Below are 17,796 nucleotides of genomic sequence, written 5' to 3'. Positions count from 1 at the left end.
GGTGCGCTGATTCAGCGTCGACGGCAAACCCTGTGAGTTGTGAAACGACGACGTCGTGTGCAGAATACGAGAAACACTTCCTAAGACGCAGACTTTCTTACGATTTTTTAGCAATTACATTCCTTGATCACAACGGTAATGCTTTTTCGGGCCACACGCGCAACCTTCGCGATATAAAATTCGCATCTCCCCGGCGGGGAATCGAACCCCGGTCTCCCGCGTGACAGGCGGGGATACTAACCACTATACTACCGAGGAACACGCAGTCCTTGTCTACAGTGCACGCACATTTATGGTTCTCATGTACGCGATACATCTCAAACCTAGCGTCCCGATGCTTCCATAGTCAGCTGCTACGAAATAAAAGTATGCCCCAGGTGAGGCTCGAACTCACAACCCCGGCATTGCTCACGGCTACTGCCTTATAAGTACCGTGCGCTAACCAATTGCGCCACTGGGGCTACAGCACAGTGCTTACAGTTAGCGGTATTCACTTTGATGCCAACCTGTTGTGGCTACAGACCCGTCATACGACCGTCACCTGCGGCCATACTGCGACGTTAGCACCTGTCTACGAATGCTTCATACGATTCTTGTTTTATATGCTACACTTACAAGCATGTCAACCGCTTGTCATCACCGAAAAAATGCAAAAAAACGGCCGCCTTGCATTCCGCTACCTGTCCATCAGCGACGGCAGATCTGTGGCAAGCTCTAAGCTGTGCAGGCGCTCCGTGGCCGAGCAGCAGGAGGAGAGATGCCTTCCTTGGTGGCAGCTCCCTGCAGAGTGCCGAAGACCAGAGTGGCCGCGCCGCCGTTGTCAGTGGATGACATGCAATTGTCGAGCCACGGAGAACACGTTGTTTTGCGATGTGCACCCGCCTCGTAGCACAAAACGCGAACAGTGGCCCTGTGGCGCAACGGATAACGCGTCTGACTACGGACCAGAAGATTCCAGGTTCGAATCCTGGCAGGGTCGGCATTTTGTTAGTTGCGGGCGCGTAGCTAGGCAGTGCATTCGAATGTCTCCACCTTCGTGGAGTGCAATGTTAATCCTGAGCATCTCGCAGCTGCATCTCGAGACGATCGCGGTAAATATCGCTTCGTGCAAGCGTCAGCGTAGCGTCAGTCGAGCAAAGTCGAGACAAGTCAAGCTGGCAGATGCTACGCAGTTAATTAAACGGTAGGCGACGCAGACAACGCTTTTCCAAGTGTCCCATGTCACGCACCGAAGAGCGCGCATCTGTCCGCACAGCAGAGTGGCGCAGTGGAAGCGTGCTGGGCCCATAACCCAGAGGTCCGTGGATCGAAACCACGCTCTGCTAAAATTATTCTTTTTCTTGGGTGCTTCGAGCTCGATCATTAATCCTGGGGTGCGCTGATTCAGCGTCGACGGCAAACCCTGTGAGTTGTGAAACGACGACGTCGTGTGCAGAATACGAGAAACACTTCCTAAGACGCAGACTTTCTTACGATTTTTTAGCAATTACATTCCTTGATCACAACGGTAATGCTTTTTCGGGCCACACGCGCAACCTTCGCGATATAAAATTCGCACCTCCCAGGCGGGGAATCGAACCCCGGTCTCCCGCGTGACAGGCGGGGATACTAACCACTATACTACCGAGGAACACGCAGTCCTTGTCTACAGTGCACGCACATTTATGGTTCTCATGTACGCGATACATCTCAAACCTAGCGTCCCGATGCTTCCATAGTCAGCTGCTACGAAATAAAAGTATGCCCCAGGTGAGGCTCGAACTCACAACCCCGGCATTGCTCACGGCTACTGCCTTATAAGTACCGTGCGCTAACCAATTGCGCCACTGGGGCTACAGCACAGTGCTTACAGTTAGCGGTATTCACTTTGATGCCAACCTGTTGTGGCTACAGACCCGTCATACGACCGTCACCTGCGGCCATACTGCGACGTTAGCACCTGTCTACGAATGCTTCATACGATTCTTGTTTTATATGCTACACTTACAAGCATGTCAACCGCTTGTCATCACCGAAAAAATGCAAAAAAACGGCCGCCTTGCATTCCGCTACCTGTCCATCAGCGACGGCAGATCTGTGGCAAGCTCTAAGCTGTGCAGGCGCTCCGTGGCCGAGCAGCAGGAGGAGAGATGCCTTCCTTGGTGGCAGCTCCCTGCAGAGTGCCGAAGACCAGAGTGGCCGCGCCGCCGTTGTCAGTGGATGACATGCAATTGTCGAGCCACGGAGAACACGTTGCTTTGCGATGTGCACCCGCCTCGTAGCACAAAACGCGAACAGTGGCCCTGTGGCGCAACGGATAACGCGTCTGACTACGGATCAGAAGATTCCAGGTTCGAATCCTGGCAGGGTCGGCATTTTGTTAGTTGCGGGCGCGTAGCTAGGCAGTGCATTCGAATGTCTCCACCTTCGTGGAGTGCAATGTTAATCCTGAGCATCTCGCAGCTGCATCTCGAGACGATCGCGGTAAATATCGCTTCGTGCAAGCGTCAGCGTAGCGTCAGTCGAGCAAAGTCGAGACAAGTCAAGCTGGCAGATGCTACGCAGTTAATTAAACGGTAGGCGACGCAGACAACGCTTTTCCAAGTGTCCCATGTCACGCACCGAAGAGCGCGCATCTGTCCGCACAGCAGAGTGGCGCAGTGGAAGCGTGCTGGGCCCATAACCCAGAGGTCCGTGGATCGAAACCACGCTCTGCTAAAATTATTCTTTTTCTTGGGTGCTTCGAGCTCGATCATTAATCCTGGGGTGCGCTGATTCAGCGTCGACGGCAAACCCTGTGAGTTGTGAAACGACGACGTCGTGTGCAGAATACGAGAAACACTTCCTAAGACGCAGACTTTCTTACGATTTTTTAGCAATTACATTCCTTGATCACAACGGTAATGCTTTTTCGGGCCACACGCGCAACCTTCGCGATATAAAATTCGCACCTCCCCGGCGGGGAATCGAACCCGGGTCTCCCGCGTGACAGGCGGGGATACTAACCACTATACTACCGAGGAACACGCAGTCCTTGTCTACAGTGCACGCACATTTATGGTTCTCATGTACGCGATACATCTCAAACCTAGCGTCCCGATGCTTCCATAGTCAGCTGCTACGAAATAAAAGTATGCCCCAGGTGAGGCTCGAACTCACAACCCCGGCATTGCTCACGGCTACTGCCTTATAAGTACCGTGCGCTAACCAATTGCGCCACTGGGGCTACAGCAGAGTGCTTACAGTTAGCGGTATTCACTTTGATGCCAACCTGTTGTGGCTACAGACCCGTCATACGACCGTCACCTGCGGCCATACTGCGACGTTAGCACCTGTCTACGAATGCTTCATACGATTCTTGTTTTATATGCTACACTTACAAGCATGTCAACCGCTTGTCATCACCGAAAAAATGCAAAAAAACGGCCGCCTTGCATTCCGCTACCTGTCCATCAGCGACGGCAGATCTGTGGCAAGCTCTAAGCTGTGCAGGCGCTCCGTGGCCGAGCAGCAGGAGGAGAGATGCCTTCCTTGGTGGCAGCTCCCTGCAGAGTGCCGAAGACCAGAGTGGCCGCGCCGCCGTTGTCAGTGGATGACATGCAATTGTCGAGCCACGGAGAACACGTTGTTTTGCGATGTGCACCCGCCTCGTAGCACAAAACGCGAACAGTGGCCCTGTGGCGCAACGGATAACGCGTCTGACTACGGATCAGAAGATTCCAGGTTCGAATCCTGGCAGGGTCGGCATTTTGTTAGTTGCGGGCGCGTAGCTAGGCAGTGCATTCGAATGTCTCCACCTTCGTGGAGTGCAATGTTAATCCTGAGCATCTCGCAGCTGCATCTCGAGACGATCGCGGTAAATATCGCTTCGTGCAAGCGTCAGCGTAGCGTCAGTCGAGCAAAGTCGAGACAAGTCAAGCTGGCAGATGCTACGCAGTTAATTAAACGGTAGGCGACGCAGACAACGCTTTTCCAAGTGTCCCATGTCACGCACCGAAGAGCGCGCATCTGTCCGCACAGCAGAGTGGCGCAGTGGAAGCGTGCTGGGCCCATAACCCAGAGGTCCGTGGATCGAAACCACGCTCTGCTAAAATTATTCTTTTTCTTGGGTGCTTCGAGCTCGATCATTAATCCTGGGGTGCGCTGATTCAGCGTCGACGGCAAACCCTGTGAGTTGTGAAACGACGACGTCGTGTGCAGAATACGAGAAACACTTCCTAAGACGCAGACTTTCTTACGATTTTTTAGCAATTACATTCCTTGATCACAACGGTAATGCTTTTTCGGGCCACACGCGCAACCTTCGCGATATAAAATTCGCACCTCCCCGGCGGGGAATCGAACCCCGGTCTCCCGCGTGACAGGCGGGGATACTAACCACTATACTACCGAGGAACACGCAGTCCTTGTCTACAGTGCACGCACATTTATGGTTCTCATGTACGCGATACATCTCAAACCTAGCGTCCCGATGCTTCCATAGTCAGCTGCTACGAAATAAAAGTATGCCCCAGGTGAGGCTCGAACTCACAACCCCGGCATTGCTCACGGCTACTGCCTTATAAGTACCGTGCGCTAACCAATTGCGCCACTGGGGCTACAGCAGAGTGCTTACAGTTAGCGGTATTCACTTTGATGCCAACCTGTTGTGGCTACAGACCCGTCATACGACCGTCACCTGCGGCCATACTGCGACGTTAGCACCTGTCTACGAATGCTTCATACGATTCTTGTTTTATATGCTACACTTACAAGCATGTCAACCGCTTGTCATCACCGAAAAAATGCAAAAAAACGGCCGCCTTGCATTCCGCTACCTGTCCATCAGCGACGGCAGATCTGTGGCAAGCTCTAAGCTGTGCAGGCGCTCCGTGGCCGAGCAGCAGGAGGAGAGATGCCTTCCTTGGTGGCAGCTCCCTGCAGAGTGCCGAAGACCAGAGTGGCCGCGCCGCCGTTGTCAGTGGATGACATGCAATTGTCGAGCCACGGAGAACACGTTGTTTTGCGATGTGCACCCGCCTCGTAGCACAAAACGCGAACAGTGGCCCTGTGGCGCAACGGATAACGCGTCTGACTACGGATCAGAAGATTCCAGGTTCGAATCCTGGCAGGGTCGGCATTTTGTTAGTTGCGGGCGCGTAGCTAGGCAGTGCATTCGAATGTCTCCACCTTCGTGGAGTGCAATGTTAATCCTGAGCATCTCGCAGCTGCATCTCGAGACGATCGCGGTAAATATCGCTTCGTGCAAGCGTCAGCGTAGCGTCAGTCGAGCAAAGTCGAGACAAGTCAAGCTGGCAGATGCTACGCAGTTAATTAAACGGTAGGCGACGCAGACAACGCTTTTCCAAGTGTCCCATGTCACGCACCGAAGAGCGCGCATCTGTCCGCACAGCAGAGTGGCGCAGTGGAAGCGTGCTGGGCCCATAACCCAGAGGTCCGTGGATCGAAACCACGCTCTGCTAAAATTATTCTTTTTCTTGGGTGCTTCGAGCTCGATCATTAATCCTGGGGTGCGCTGATTCAGCGTCGACGGCAAACCCTGTGAGTTGTGAAACGACGACGTCGTGTGCAGAATACGAGAAACACTTCCTAAGACGCAGACTTTCTTACGATTTTTTAGCAATTACATTCCTTGATCACAACGGTAATGCTTTTTCGGGCCACACGCGCAACCTTCGCGATATAAAATTCGCATCTCCCCGGCGGGGAATCGAACCCCGGTCTCCCGCGTGACAGGCGGGGATACTAACCACTATACTACCGAGGAACACGCAGTCCTTGTCTACAGTGCACGCACATTTATGGTTCTCATGTACGCGATACATCTCAAACCTAGCGTCCCGATGCTTCCATAGTCAGCTGCTACGAAATAAAAGTATGCCCCAGGTGAGGCTCGAACTCACAACCCCGGCATTGCTCACGGCTACTGCCTTATAAGTACCGTGCGCTAACCAATTGCGCCACTGGGGCTACAGCAGAGTGCTTACAGTTAGCGGTATTCACTTTGATGCCAACCTGTTGTGGCTACAGACCCGTCATACGACCGTCACCTGCGGCCATACTGCGACGTTAGCACCTGTCTACGAATGCTTCATACGATTCTTGTTTTATATGCTACACTTACAAGCATGTCAACCGCTTGTCATCACCGAAAAAATGCAAAAAAACGGCCGCCTTGCATTCCGCTACCTGTCCATCAGCGACGGCAGATCTGTGGCAAGCTCTAAGCTGTGCAGGCGCTCCGTGGCCGAGCAGCAGGAGGAGAGATGCCTTCCTTGGTGGCAGCTCCCTGCAGAGTGCCGAAGACCAGAGTGGCCGCGCCGCAGTTGTCAGTGGATGACATGCAATTGTCGAGCCACGGAGAACACGTTGCTTTGCGATGTGCACCCGCCTCGTAGCACAAAACGCGAACAGTGGCCCTGTGGCGCAACGGATAACGCGTCTGACTACGGATTAGAAGATTCCAGGTTCGAATCCTGGCAGGGTCGGCATTTTGTTAGTTGCGGGCGCGTAGCTAGGCAGTGCATTCGAATGTCTCCACCTTCGTGGAGTGCAATGTTAATCCTGAGCATCTCGCAGCTGCATCTCGAGACGATCGCGGTAAATATCGCTTCGTGCAAGCGTCAGCGTAGCGTCAGTCGAGCAAAGTCGAGACAAGTCAAGCTGGCAGATGCTACGCAGTTAATTAAACGGTAGGCGACGCAGACAACGCTTTTCCAAGTGTCCCATGTCACGCACCGAAGAGCGCGCATCTGTCCGCTCAGCAGAGTGGCGCAGTGGAAGCGTGCTGGGCCCATAACCCAGAGGTCCGTGGATCGAAACCACGCTCTGCTAAAATTATTCTTTTTCTTGGGTGCTTCGAGCTCGATCATTAATCCTGGGGTGCGCTGATTCAGCGTCGACGGCAAACCCTGTGAGTTGTGAAACGACGACGTCGTGTGCAGAATACGAGAAACACTTCCTAAGACGCAGACTTTCTTACGATTTTTTAGCAATTACATTCCTTGATCACAACGGTAATGCTTTTTCGGGCCACACGCGCAACCTTCGCGATATAAAATTCGCACCTCCCCGGCGGGGAATCGAACCCCGGTCTCCCGCGTGACAGGCGGGGATACTAACCACTATACTACCGAGGAACACGCAGTCCTTGTCTACAGTGCACGCACATTTATGGTTCTCATGTACGCGATACATCTCAAACCTAGCGTCCCGATGCTTCCATAGTCAGCTGCTACGAAATAAAAGTATGCCCCAGGTGAGGCTCGAACTCACAACCCCGGCATTGCTCACGGCTACTGCCTTATAAGTACCGTGCGCTAACCAATTGCGCCACTGGGGCTACAGCACAGTGCTTACAGTTAGCGGTATTCACTTTGATGCCAACCTGTTGTGGCTACAGACCCGTCATACGACCGTCACCTGCGGCCATACTGCGACGTTAGCACCTGTCTACGAATGCTTCATACGATTCTTGTTTTATATGCTACACTTACAAGCATGTCAACCGCTTGTCATCACCGAAAAAATGCAAAAAAACGGCCGCCTTGCATTCCGCTACCTGTCCATCAGCGACGGCAGATCTGTGGCAAGCTCTAAGCTGTGCAGGCGCTCCGTGGCCGAGCAGCAGGAGGAGAGATGCCTTCCTTGGTGGCAGCTCCCTGCAGAGTGCCGAAGACCAGAGTGGCCGCGCCGCCGTTGTCAGTGGATGACATGCAATTGTCGAGCCACGGAGAACACGTTGTTTTGCGATGTGCACCCGCCTCGTAGCACAAAACGCGAACAGTGGCCCTGTGGCGCAACGGATAACGCGTCTGACTACGGATCAGAAGATTCCAGGTTCGAATCCTGGCAGGGTCGGCATTTTGTTAGTTGCGGGCGCGTAGCTAGGCAGTGCATTCGAATGTCTCCACCTTCGTGGAGTGCAATGTTAATCCTGAGCATCTCGCAGCTGCATCTCGAGACGATCGCGGTAAATATCGCTTCGTGCAAGCGTCAGCGTAGCGTCAGTCGAGCAAAGTCGAGACAAGTCAAGCTGGCAGATGCTACGCAGTTAATTAAACGGTAGGCGACGCAGACAACGCTTTTCCAAGTGTCCCATGTCACGCACCGAAGAGCGCGTATCTGTCCGCACAGCAGAGTGGCGCAGTGGAAGCGTGCTGGGCCCATAACCCAGAGGTCCGTGGATCGAAACCACGCTCTGCTAAAATTATTCTTTTTCTTGGGTGCTTCGAGCTCGATCATTAATCCTGGGGTGCGCTGATTCAGCGTCGACGGCAAACCCTGTGAGTTGTGAAACGACGACGTCGTGTGCAGAATACGAGAAACACTTCCTAAGACGCAGACTTTCTTACGATTTTTTAGCAATTACATTCCTTGATCACAACGGTAATGCTTTTTCGGGCCACACGCGCAACCTTCGCGATATAAAATTCGCACCTCCCCGGCGGGGAATCGAACCCCGGTCTCCCGCGTGACAGGCGGGGATACTAACCACTATACTACCGAGGAACACGCAGTCCTTGTCTACAGTGCACGCACATTTATGGTTCTCATGTACGCGATACATCTCAAACCTAGCGTCCCGATGCTTCCATAGTCAGCTGCTACGAAATAAAAGTATGCCCCAGGTGAGGCTCGAACTCACAACCCCGGCATTGCTCACGGCTACTGCCTTATAAGTACCGTGCGCTAACCAATTGCGCCACTGGGGCTACAGCACAGTGCTTACAGTTAGCGGTATTCACTTTGATGCCAACCTGTTGTGGCTACAGACCCGTCATACGACCGTCACCTGCGGCCATACTGCGACGTTAGCACCTGTCTACGAATGCTTCATACGATTCTTGTTTTATATGCTACACTTACAAGCATGTCAACCGCTTGTCATCACCGAAAAAATGCAAAAAAACGGCCGCCTTGCATTCCGCTACCTGTCCATCAGCGACGGCAGATCTGTGGCAAGCTCTAAGCTGTGCAGGCGCTCCGTGGCCGAGCAGCAGGAGGAGAGATGCCTTCCTTGGTGGCAGCTCCCTGCAGAGTGCCGAAGACCAGAGTGGCCGCGCCGCCGTTGTCAGTGGATGACATGCAATTGTCGAGCCACGGAGAACACGTTGTTTTGCGATGTGCACCCGCCTCGTAGCACAAAACGCGAACAGTGGCCCTGTGGCGCAACGGATAACGCGTCTGACTACGGATCAGAAGATTCCAGGTTCGAATCCTGGCAGGGTCGGCATTTTGTTAGTTGCGGGCGCGTAGCTAGGCAGTGCATTCGAATGTCTCCACCTTCGTGGAGTGCAATGTTAATCCTGAGCATCTCGCAGCTGCATCTCGAGACGATCGCGGTAAATATCGCTTCGTGCAAGCGTCAGCGTAGCGTCAGTCGAGCAAAGTCGAGACAAGTCAAGCTGGCAGATGCTACGCAGTTAATTAAACGGTAGGCGACGCAGACAACGCTTTTCCAAGTGTCCCATGTCACGCACCGAAGAGCGCGCATCTGTCCGCACAGCAGAGTGGCGCAGTGGAAGCGTGCTGGGCCCATAACCCAGAGGTCCGTGGATCGAAACCACGCTCTGCTAAAATTATTCTTTTTCTTGGGTGCTTCGAGCTCGATCATTAATCCTGGGGTGCGCTGATTCAGCGTCGACGGCAAACCCTGTGAGTTGTGAAACGACGACGTCGTGTGCAGAATACGAGAAACACTTCCTAAGACGCAGACTTTCTTACGATTTTTTAGCAATTACATTCCTTGATCACAACGGTAATGCTTTTTCGGGCCACACGCGCAACCTTCGCGATATAAAATTCGCATCTCCCCGGCGGGGAATCGAACCCCGGTCTCCCGCGTGACAGGCGGGGATACTAACCACTATACTACCGAGGAACACGCAGTCCTTGTCTACAGTGCACGCACATTTATGGTTCTCATGTACGCGATACATCTCAAACCTAGCGTCCCGATGCTTCCATAGTCAGCTGCTACGAAATAAAAGTATGCCCCAGGTGAGGCTCGAACTCACAACCCCGGCATTGCTCACGGCTACTGCCTTATAAGTACCGTGCGCTAACCAATTGCGCCACTGGGGCTACAGCAGAGTGCTTACAGTTAGCGGTATTCACTTTGATGCCAACCTGTTGTGGCTACAGACCCGTCATACGACCGTCACCTGCGGCCATACTGCGACGTTAGCACCTGTCTACGAATGCTTCATACGATTCTTGTTTTATATGCTACACTTACAAGCATGTCAACCGCTTGTCATCACCGAAAAAATGCAAAAAAACGGCCGCCTTGCATTCCGCTACCTGTCCATCAGCGACGGCAGATCTGTGGCAAGCTCTAAGCTGTGCAGGCGCTCCGTGGCCGAGCAGCAGGAGGAGAGATGCCTTCCTTGGTGGCAGCTCCCTGCAGAGTGCCGAAGACCAGAGTGGCCGCGCCGCAGTTGTCAGTGGATGACATGCAATTGTCGAGCCACGGAGAACACGTTGCTTTGCGATGTGCACCCGCCTCGTAGCACAAAACGCGAACAGTGGCCCTGTGGCGCAACGGATAACGCGTCTGACTACGGATTAGAAGATTCCAGGTTCGAATCCTGGCAGGGTCGGCATTTTGTTAGTTGCGGGCGCGTAGCTAGGCAGTGCATTCGAATGTCTCCACCTTCGTGGAGTGCAATGTTAATCCTGAGCATCTCGCAGCTGCATCTCGAGACGATCGCGGTAAATATCGCTTCGTGCAAGCGTCAGCGTAGCGTCAGTCGAGCAAAGTCGAGACAAGTCAAGCTGGCAGATGCTACGCAGTTAATTAAACGGTAGGCGACGCAGACAACGCTTTTCCAAGTGTCCCATGTCACGCACCGAAGAGCGCGCATCTGTCCGCTCAGCAGAGTGGCGCAGTGGAAGCGTGCTGGGCCCATAACCCAGAGGTCCGTGGATCGAAACCACGCTCTGCTAAAATTATTCTTTTTCTTGGGTGCTTCGAGCTCGATCATTAATCCTGGGGTGCGCTGATTCAGCGTCGACGGCAAACCCTGTGAGTTGTGAAACGACGACGTCGTGTGCAGAATACGAGAAACACTTCCTAAGACGCAGACTTTCTTACGATTTTTTAGCAATTACATTCCTTGATCACAACGGTAATGCTTTTTCGGGCCACACGCGCAACCTTCGCGATATAAAATTCGCACCTCCCCGGCGGGGAATCGAACCCCGGTCTCCCGCGTGACAGGCGGGGATACTAACCACTATACTACCGAGGAACACGCAGTCCTTGTCTACAGTGCACGCACATTTATGGTTCTCATGTACGCGATACATCTCAAACCTAGCGTCCCGATGCTTCCATAGTCAGCTGCTACGAAATAAAAGTATGCCCCAGGTGAGGCTCGAACTCACAACCCCGGCATTGCTCACGGCTACTGCCTTATAAGTACCGTGCGCTAACCAATTGCGCCACTGGGGCTACAGCACAGTGCTTACAGTTAGCGGTATTCACTTTGATGCCAACCTGTTGTGGCTACAGACCCGTCATACGACCGTCACCTGCGGCCATACTGCGACGTTAGCACCTGTCTACGAATGCTTCATACGATTCTTGTTTTATATGCTACACTTACAAGCATGTCAACCGCTTGTCATCACCGAAAAAATGCAAAAAAACGGCCGCCTTGCATTCCGCTACCTGTCCATCAGCGACGGCAGATCTGTGGCAAGCTCTAAGCTGTGCAGGCGCTCCGTGGCCGAGCAGCAGGAGGAGAGATGCCTTCCTTGGTGGCAGCTCCCTGCAGAGTGCCGAAGACCAGAGTGGCCGCGCCGCCGTTGTCAGTGGATGACATGCAATTGTCGAGCCACGGAGAACACGTTGTTTTGCGATGTGCACCCGCCTCGTAGCACAAAACGCGAACAGTGGCCCTGTGGCGCAACGGATAACGCGTCTGACTACGGATCAGAAGATTCCAGGTTCGAATCCTGGCAGGGTCGGCATTTTGTTAGTTGCGGGCGCGTAGCTAGGCAGTGCATTCGAATGTCTCCACCTTCGTGGAGTGCAATGTTAATCCTGAGCATCTCGCAGCTGCATCTCGAGACGATCGCGGTAAATATCGCTTCGTGCAAGCGTCAGCGTAGCGTCAGTCGAGCAAAGTCGAGACAAGTCAAGCTGGCAGATGCTACGCAGTTAATTAAACGGTAGGCGACGCAGACAACGCTTTTCCAAGTGTCCCATGTCACGCACCGAAGAGCGCGCATCTGTCCGCACAGCAGAGTGGCGCAGTGGAAGCGTGCTGGGCCCATAACCCAGAGGTCCGTGGATCGAAACCACGCTCTGCTAAAATTATTCTTTTTCTTGGGTGCTTCGAGCTCGATCATTAATCCTGGGGTGCGCTGATTCAGCGTCGACGGCAAACCCTGTGAGTTGTGAAACGACGACGTCGTGTGCAGAATACGAGAAACACTTCCTAAGACGCAGACTTTCTTACGATTTTTTAGCAATTACATTCCTTGATCACAACGGTAATGCTTTTTCGGGCCACACGCGCAACCTTCGCGATATAAAATTCGCATCTCCCCGGCGGGGAATCGAACCCCGGTCTCCCGCGTGACAGGCGGGGATACTAACCACTATACTACCGAGGAACACGCAGTCCTTGTCTACAGTGCACGCACATTTATGGTTCTCATGTACGCGATACATCTCAAACCTAGCGTCCCGATGCTTCCATAGTCAGCTGCTACGAAATAAAAGTATGCCCCAGGTGAGGCTCGAACTCACAACCCCGGCATTGCTCACGGCTACTGCCTTATAAGTACCGTGCGCTAACCAATTGCGCCACTGGGGCTACAGCAGAGTGCTTACAGTTAGCGGTATTCACTTTGATGCCAACCTGTTGTGGCTACAGACCCGTCATACGACCGTCACCTGCGGCCATACTGCGACGTTAGCACCTGTCTACGAATGCTTCATACGATTCTTGTTTTATATGCTACACTTACAAGCATGTCAACCGCTTGTCATCACCGAAAAAATGCAAAAAAACGGCCGCCTTGCATTCCGCTACCTGTCCATCAGCGACGGCAGATCTGTGGCAAGCTCTAAGCTGTGCAGGCGCTCCGTGGCCGAGCAGCAGGAGGAGAGATGCCTTCCTTGGTGGCAGCTCCCTGCAGAGTGCCGAAGACCAGAGTGGCCGCGCCGCAGTTGTCAGTGGATGACATGCAATTGTCGAGCCACGGAGAACACGTTGCTTTGCGATGTGCACCCGCCTCGTAGCACAAAACGCGAACAGTGGCCCTGTGGCGCAACGGATAACGCGTCTGACTACGGATTAGAAGATTCCAGGTTCGAATCCTGGCAGGGTCGGCATTTTGTTAGTTGCGGGCGCGTAGCTAGGCAGTGCATTCGAATGTCTCCACCTTCGTGGAGTGCAATGTTAATCCTGAGCATCTCGCAGCTGCATCTCGAGACGATCGCGGTAAATATCGCTTCGTGCAAGCGTCAGCGTAGCGTCAGTCGAGCAAAGTCGAGACAAGTCAAGCTGGCAGATGCTACGCAGTTAATTAAACGGTAGGCGACGCAGACAACGCTTTTCCAAGTGTCCCATGTCACGCACCGAAGAGCGCGCATCTGTCCGCACAGCAGAGTGGCGCAGTGGAAGCGTGCTGGGCCCATAACCCAGAGGTCCGTGGATCGAAACCACGCTCTGCTAAAATTATTCTTTTTTTTGGGTGCTTCGAGCTCGATCATTAATCCTGGGGTGCGCTGATTCAGCGTCGACGGCAAACCCTGTGAGTTGTGAAACGACGACGTCGTGTGCAGAATACGAGAAACACTTCCTAAGACGCAGACTTTCTTACGATTTTTTAGCAATTACATTCCTTGATCACAACGGTAATGCTTTTTCGGGCCACATGTGCAACCTTCGCGATATAAAAATCGCACCTCCCCGGCGGGGAATCGAACCCCGGTCTCCCGCGTGACAGGCGGGGATACTAACCACTATACTACCGAGGAACACGCAGTCGTTGACTACAGTGCTCGCACATTTATGGTCTCTCAGGTACGTGATGCATCTCAAATCTAGCGTCCCGAAGCTTCCATAGTCAGCTGCTACGAAATAAAAGTATGCCCCAGGTGAGGCTCGAACTCACAACCCCGGCATTGCTCACGGCTACTGCCTTATAAGTACCGTGCGCTAACCAAGTGCGCCACTTTTTTTTTTTTTTTTTTTTTTTTTTTTTTTTTTTTTTTTTTTTAAGGTACCGGGAATCGAACCCGGGCCTCCTGGGTGAGAGCCAGGTATCCTAGCCACTTTTTTTTTTTTTTTTTTTTTTTAACCACTTTTTTTTTTTGTTTTTTTTTTATATGTATCTTTTTTCCCGGGCCGCCCGCGTGGCAGGCGAGCATTATACCACTTTTTTTTTTTTTTTTTTTTTTTTTTGTGTCTTTAAGTGGTATCAGGCAGGGAGAGGCAAGGAGGGCAGGGGTCATGCAATCTGAGGCCTGGCCATCTTGTCTCCCACCGTAACCGTCACCACGGCACCCTACCTCATCGGCGCACTGAAGAAATGCTGCGGCTTGACTCCGCCGCCAGTAACATAAAAACAGAAATTAGTCCGGAGACGAAATGTTGCATCCATTTGCAGTGTAAATGAATTTGTCCATTTTCATATGTATTCAGGAGATCCGGGAATCCGTGCACTTTGCACCGCATGAGTGCGTCTCACCCCACAAATCAGAGTTAGTATTGAAATGAAAAATATAAATGAAAAGTCTTCTATCGTTGTTTCTCTCCATCGGATCGACTGTTACAATTAAGAAACTAGGAAACTCAGTTCTGTGCAGGGCATCCGCCAAAGAGACGGAACGCGCTATTACAAACATTCTGTTAATTTCTGAACGTGACGAATGATCCAAGTGACGCACTCGTAAATTAGCCTGTCCCGCACTTACTTCTTTGGACTGCACTTCGGGCGTCCGAAGGAAGAGTGGAATCCACCATGTCGGAAGAAATGGCTTTAAGCACTCCATCCTATATTGGCTGTGAAATGATCGTGTGACTTAAAAAGTTTGCAAAATGAGCTTTATAGTTTTTAGTCTTCTGTAGTCGGTGGTGCTGTATCATTAAATACAGGAGAAAGTCTTCTTTACTCGTTTCGTTCACATTGAAAAGATAGTAAACTGTGTGGCCTTTAAGCCAGTTTACTGAATTTCTTTTGGTCTGCGGGTAAGGCACTACCTCCGGAGTGAGGAAGTCAGCTGGCGTTATGGTCGCAGGGCATGTTCTAGTGATGCTCGCCAACAACTGTCGTATGACCGCCCAAACATCTCGCACTTTTTCGCAGACAAATCGATGTTCCTCGCTATCTTGTACCTGGCAAGTGTTGCATAAGGGTGAATCGGCCAGATGAATGGAATGGAGTCTGGCATTGGTAGCTATTTTGCGATTCACCGTGAGATACCAAGACGCTCGCACGTGAGACGGTAAATGGCGTGAATGAATATTATCCCAAATCACCCGCCAATTGTGAGCTGTATATTTGTCTTCGATGTTATTCCTGGAGGTGGACTCGATCAAAGTCTTATAAAGTTGCTTCACCACCGTTATTTCCTTCGCCGGAATTCTTGTTCGAGCATAACTATATTCAAGCAGGAAGTATTTTAAATGATAAAGGTCGTGTGGAATATGATGTACATCAATCGGGGGGTTGAGGTTCGCTGGGGAGATTTCGTTGAGAAGGTGAGCAGTGAGACAGTGTGGAGATTTTGTCCATAGCTTATACATACTGCTTAGATAGAGCGCCTGTGCCTTTTTATAGACATCTGTGAGGTTCAATCCGCCCTTCCGAGGAGGGAGCGTCAACGTAACATATTTAACTTTGAAGATATTGCCTCTGGTCACAAAATGGCCCAGGGCAGACAGCATTCTATGTGCAATGCCACTGGGAAGAGGCAACACTTTGGCGACATAGTTAATCTTCGAGAGGATATAAGTGTTGACCAGTTCAATTTTTTGGAGAGCATTCAGTTTCCTCATGCTATGCAGTTGTACACATGCCCTAACTTTATGAAGTAAAGCTCTATAATTAACAGCAATGGTATTCTGTATCTTCCGCCGAAACTCAAGGCCTAAGCACTTTATACTGGTAATTTCTCGTAATCGGGTATGATTGGGTAGATTTATTCCCCGTCCAACATTCAGGAGTCCGGATTTTTGCCAGTTCACCTTCGCCCCAGATACCGCCTCATATCGTTGAAGTATTTGAAGTGAGGACCGCACTTCTTGCGCGTTCACGACAAGAAAGCCGACATCATCTGCGTACGCACGGCACACAATCTTCTGGCTATTGATTTCCAATCCCTGCAAATGTGCAGTTAGCGTAGCGAGCAGAGGTTCTATGGCGATGGCAAAGAGAGCCATCGACATCGGACAGCCTTGCCTCACCGAACACTCGATATCAATAGCGCCACTGAGGCGACCATTAATTTGAATCCGCGACGTACTGTTACGGATCAGATTGTCGAGTACTTGGGTGAACTGGTGCGGAAACCCCAATTCCTGCATGACGCGGAAAAGGAAACGATGGCTCACCCTGTCGAACGCTTTTGCAAAGTCTATCATGACGAGGGCGCATTTTAACTTGCAAGCCTCCGCTACGGCAATGACATCTCTGTAATCCGTGAGCGTGTGGTAAATAGATCTATCTCTACCGACACTCGTTTGATACTGTCCTGTGATTGTGGTCATGACAGTTTTGAGCCGTTGGCTCAGAACACGGGCGAATAGTTTATAATCACTATTTAATAACGTGAGAGGTCGCAGGTTAGTGAGGTCGTTACTGCACGGGGTCTTGGGCAGTAAGACAACAATTCCTTGTCGAAAGTCCTGCGGAATAACGTTTTGTGGGTTCATTAGTTCTTTACATATTGCAAGGAGTTTCGATTTCATCTGCGGCCAGAAGGTTTGATATACTTCTGCAGGTATGCCATCGCAACCAGGAGATTTATTCTTCGGACTCCTTAGGATAACGTCTGTTAATTCGTCTTCTGTCACCTCTGTCATCAGCTGAGTCGCCTCTGTGGGGCTGAGTTTCCGTGATAAATTTGTCGCAAACTCCGCAAACACGGTATCATCTGTCATTTTATTGGACATCAGGTCTCGATAGTACTCTTCAATCGCACGCATAATGTCACTTTGTTTAGTAACTATTGCCCCGGTGCTGGTTCGGATGTGTGTAATGATTTTCCGACTGCCTCGTCGACTTTCACGTAACATGTGATACATGGCAGCCTCTTCTTCTTGCACCGTCTTAGGAACTCGCGCCCGAATTTGAAAACCTTCCAACTGTTTCCGTTGCAGCGTTAAAAGTTTCGCCTGAATTCTTTTGATCTTTGCAAAATTGCCGATAACGGTCGCGTCACATTTATACAACTCCCGAAGACACTGAAAGTAAAATTCCATGGTCCGTTTGTGCCACAGACTTTTCTGACGGGAGTAAAACATTAAAGTTTTCCTAATTTGTGGTTTGGCGCATTTGAGCCACCACTCGATCGCGGAGTTGTAGGATCTGAATTTGCGTTCACATGCCGTCCAGGTGGACAGGAAGGCTTCTCGACATGCAGGATCATGCAAATGTGCGATGTTGAACTTCCATAACCCTCGACCCCGGTATGTTTCCTGTTTTTGCATGTTGACGGTGCAGATATAGGCAGCATGGTCGGAAAATACAGTTGGCCATATTTCGGTGTGTAGCAGGTGTTGCGTTAAATTACGCGATATGTAAATTCTATCTAACCTACTTGCTGAATGATTGGTAACATGCGTAAAACCT

General features: G+C 51.5%; 31 non-coding genes across 31 annotated transcripts; 10 read left to right on the top strand and 21 right to left on the bottom strand.

Annotated features, from left to right (window-relative positions):
• Positions 1–186: 186 nt before the first annotated feature.
• On the bottom strand, positions 187–258 carry Trnad-guc. The gene has a single exon. It is a non-coding gene; the product is annotated as a tRNA-Asp (tRNA).
• A 111-nt stretch (positions 259–369) lies between these two features.
• Trnai-uau lies at positions 370–461 on the bottom strand. The gene is given in 2 exon segments: positions 370–405; positions 424–461. It is a non-coding gene; the product is annotated as a tRNA-Ile (tRNA).
• A 445-nt stretch (positions 462–906) lies between these two features.
• On the top strand, positions 907–979 carry Trnar-acg. Its single transcript has one exon. It is a non-coding gene; the product is annotated as a tRNA-Arg (tRNA).
• Positions 980–1,558: 579 nt separating this feature from the next.
• Positions 1,559–1,630, bottom strand: Trnad-guc. The gene has a single exon. It is a non-coding gene; the product is annotated as a tRNA-Asp (tRNA).
• Positions 1,631–1,741: 111 nt separating this feature from the next.
• On the bottom strand, positions 1,742–1,833 carry Trnai-uau. The gene is given in 2 exon segments: positions 1,742–1,777; positions 1,796–1,833. It is a non-coding gene; the product is annotated as a tRNA-Ile (tRNA).
• A 445-nt stretch (positions 1,834–2,278) lies between these two features.
• Positions 2,279–2,351, top strand: Trnar-acg. The gene has a single exon. It is a non-coding gene; the product is annotated as a tRNA-Arg (tRNA).
• Positions 2,352–2,930: 579 nt separating this feature from the next.
• Positions 2,931–3,002, bottom strand: Trnad-guc. Its single transcript has one exon. It is a non-coding gene; the product is annotated as a tRNA-Asp (tRNA).
• Positions 3,003–3,113: 111 nt separating this feature from the next.
• Trnai-uau lies at positions 3,114–3,205 on the bottom strand. Its single transcript is given in 2 exon segments — positions 3,114–3,149; positions 3,168–3,205. It is a non-coding gene; the product is annotated as a tRNA-Ile (tRNA).
• A 445-nt stretch (positions 3,206–3,650) lies between these two features.
• Trnar-acg lies at positions 3,651–3,723 on the top strand. Its single transcript has one exon. It is a non-coding gene; the product is annotated as a tRNA-Arg (tRNA).
• Positions 3,724–4,302: 579 nt separating this feature from the next.
• Trnad-guc lies at positions 4,303–4,374 on the bottom strand. Its single transcript has one exon. It is a non-coding gene; the product is annotated as a tRNA-Asp (tRNA).
• A 111-nt stretch (positions 4,375–4,485) lies between these two features.
• Positions 4,486–4,577, bottom strand: Trnai-uau. Its single transcript is given in 2 exon segments — positions 4,486–4,521; positions 4,540–4,577. It is a non-coding gene; the product is annotated as a tRNA-Ile (tRNA).
• A 445-nt stretch (positions 4,578–5,022) lies between these two features.
• On the top strand, positions 5,023–5,095 carry Trnar-acg. The gene has a single exon. It is a non-coding gene; the product is annotated as a tRNA-Arg (tRNA).
• Positions 5,096–5,674: 579 nt separating this feature from the next.
• Positions 5,675–5,746, bottom strand: Trnad-guc. The gene has a single exon. It is a non-coding gene; the product is annotated as a tRNA-Asp (tRNA).
• Positions 5,747–5,857: 111 nt separating this feature from the next.
• Positions 5,858–5,949, bottom strand: Trnai-uau. The gene is given in 2 exon segments: positions 5,858–5,893; positions 5,912–5,949. It is a non-coding gene; the product is annotated as a tRNA-Ile (tRNA).
• Positions 5,950–6,394: 445 nt separating this feature from the next.
• On the top strand, positions 6,395–6,467 carry Trnar-acg. Its single transcript has one exon. It is a non-coding gene; the product is annotated as a tRNA-Arg (tRNA).
• A 579-nt stretch (positions 6,468–7,046) lies between these two features.
• On the bottom strand, positions 7,047–7,118 carry Trnad-guc. The gene has a single exon. It is a non-coding gene; the product is annotated as a tRNA-Asp (tRNA).
• Positions 7,119–7,229: 111 nt separating this feature from the next.
• Positions 7,230–7,321, bottom strand: Trnai-uau. Its single transcript is given in 2 exon segments — positions 7,230–7,265; positions 7,284–7,321. It is a non-coding gene; the product is annotated as a tRNA-Ile (tRNA).
• A 445-nt stretch (positions 7,322–7,766) lies between these two features.
• On the top strand, positions 7,767–7,839 carry Trnar-acg. The gene has a single exon. It is a non-coding gene; the product is annotated as a tRNA-Arg (tRNA).
• A 579-nt stretch (positions 7,840–8,418) lies between these two features.
• On the bottom strand, positions 8,419–8,490 carry Trnad-guc. Its single transcript has one exon. It is a non-coding gene; the product is annotated as a tRNA-Asp (tRNA).
• Positions 8,491–8,601: 111 nt separating this feature from the next.
• Positions 8,602–8,693, bottom strand: Trnai-uau. The gene is given in 2 exon segments: positions 8,602–8,637; positions 8,656–8,693. It is a non-coding gene; the product is annotated as a tRNA-Ile (tRNA).
• Positions 8,694–9,138: 445 nt separating this feature from the next.
• On the top strand, positions 9,139–9,211 carry Trnar-acg. Its single transcript has one exon. It is a non-coding gene; the product is annotated as a tRNA-Arg (tRNA).
• A 579-nt stretch (positions 9,212–9,790) lies between these two features.
• Positions 9,791–9,862, bottom strand: Trnad-guc. Its single transcript has one exon. It is a non-coding gene; the product is annotated as a tRNA-Asp (tRNA).
• A 111-nt stretch (positions 9,863–9,973) lies between these two features.
• On the bottom strand, positions 9,974–10,065 carry Trnai-uau. Its single transcript is given in 2 exon segments — positions 9,974–10,009; positions 10,028–10,065. It is a non-coding gene; the product is annotated as a tRNA-Ile (tRNA).
• Positions 10,066–10,510: 445 nt separating this feature from the next.
• On the top strand, positions 10,511–10,583 carry Trnar-acg. The gene has a single exon. It is a non-coding gene; the product is annotated as a tRNA-Arg (tRNA).
• Positions 10,584–11,162: 579 nt separating this feature from the next.
• On the bottom strand, positions 11,163–11,234 carry Trnad-guc. The gene has a single exon. It is a non-coding gene; the product is annotated as a tRNA-Asp (tRNA).
• A 111-nt stretch (positions 11,235–11,345) lies between these two features.
• Positions 11,346–11,437, bottom strand: Trnai-uau. Its single transcript is given in 2 exon segments — positions 11,346–11,381; positions 11,400–11,437. It is a non-coding gene; the product is annotated as a tRNA-Ile (tRNA).
• A 445-nt stretch (positions 11,438–11,882) lies between these two features.
• On the top strand, positions 11,883–11,955 carry Trnar-acg. Its single transcript has one exon. It is a non-coding gene; the product is annotated as a tRNA-Arg (tRNA).
• Positions 11,956–12,534: 579 nt separating this feature from the next.
• Trnad-guc lies at positions 12,535–12,606 on the bottom strand. The gene has a single exon. It is a non-coding gene; the product is annotated as a tRNA-Asp (tRNA).
• A 111-nt stretch (positions 12,607–12,717) lies between these two features.
• Trnai-uau lies at positions 12,718–12,809 on the bottom strand. Its single transcript is given in 2 exon segments — positions 12,718–12,753; positions 12,772–12,809. It is a non-coding gene; the product is annotated as a tRNA-Ile (tRNA).
• Positions 12,810–13,254: 445 nt separating this feature from the next.
• On the top strand, positions 13,255–13,327 carry Trnar-acg. Its single transcript has one exon. It is a non-coding gene; the product is annotated as a tRNA-Arg (tRNA).
• Positions 13,328–13,906: 579 nt separating this feature from the next.
• On the bottom strand, positions 13,907–13,978 carry Trnad-guc. Its single transcript has one exon. It is a non-coding gene; the product is annotated as a tRNA-Asp (tRNA).
• Between the last annotated feature and the right edge of the window lie 3,818 nt (positions 13,979–17,796).

Source organism: Schistocerca piceifrons, chromosome 8 (assembly GCF_021461385.2).
Source record: "Schistocerca piceifrons isolate TAMUIC-IGC-003096 chromosome 8, iqSchPice1.1, whole genome shotgun sequence".
Classification (NCBI taxonomy): domain Eukaryota; kingdom Metazoa; phylum Arthropoda; class Insecta; order Orthoptera; family Acrididae; genus Schistocerca; species Schistocerca piceifrons.
The sequence above is the reverse complement of the archived record's forward strand: the minus strand, read 5'-3'. Positions and strand labels throughout refer to the sequence as shown.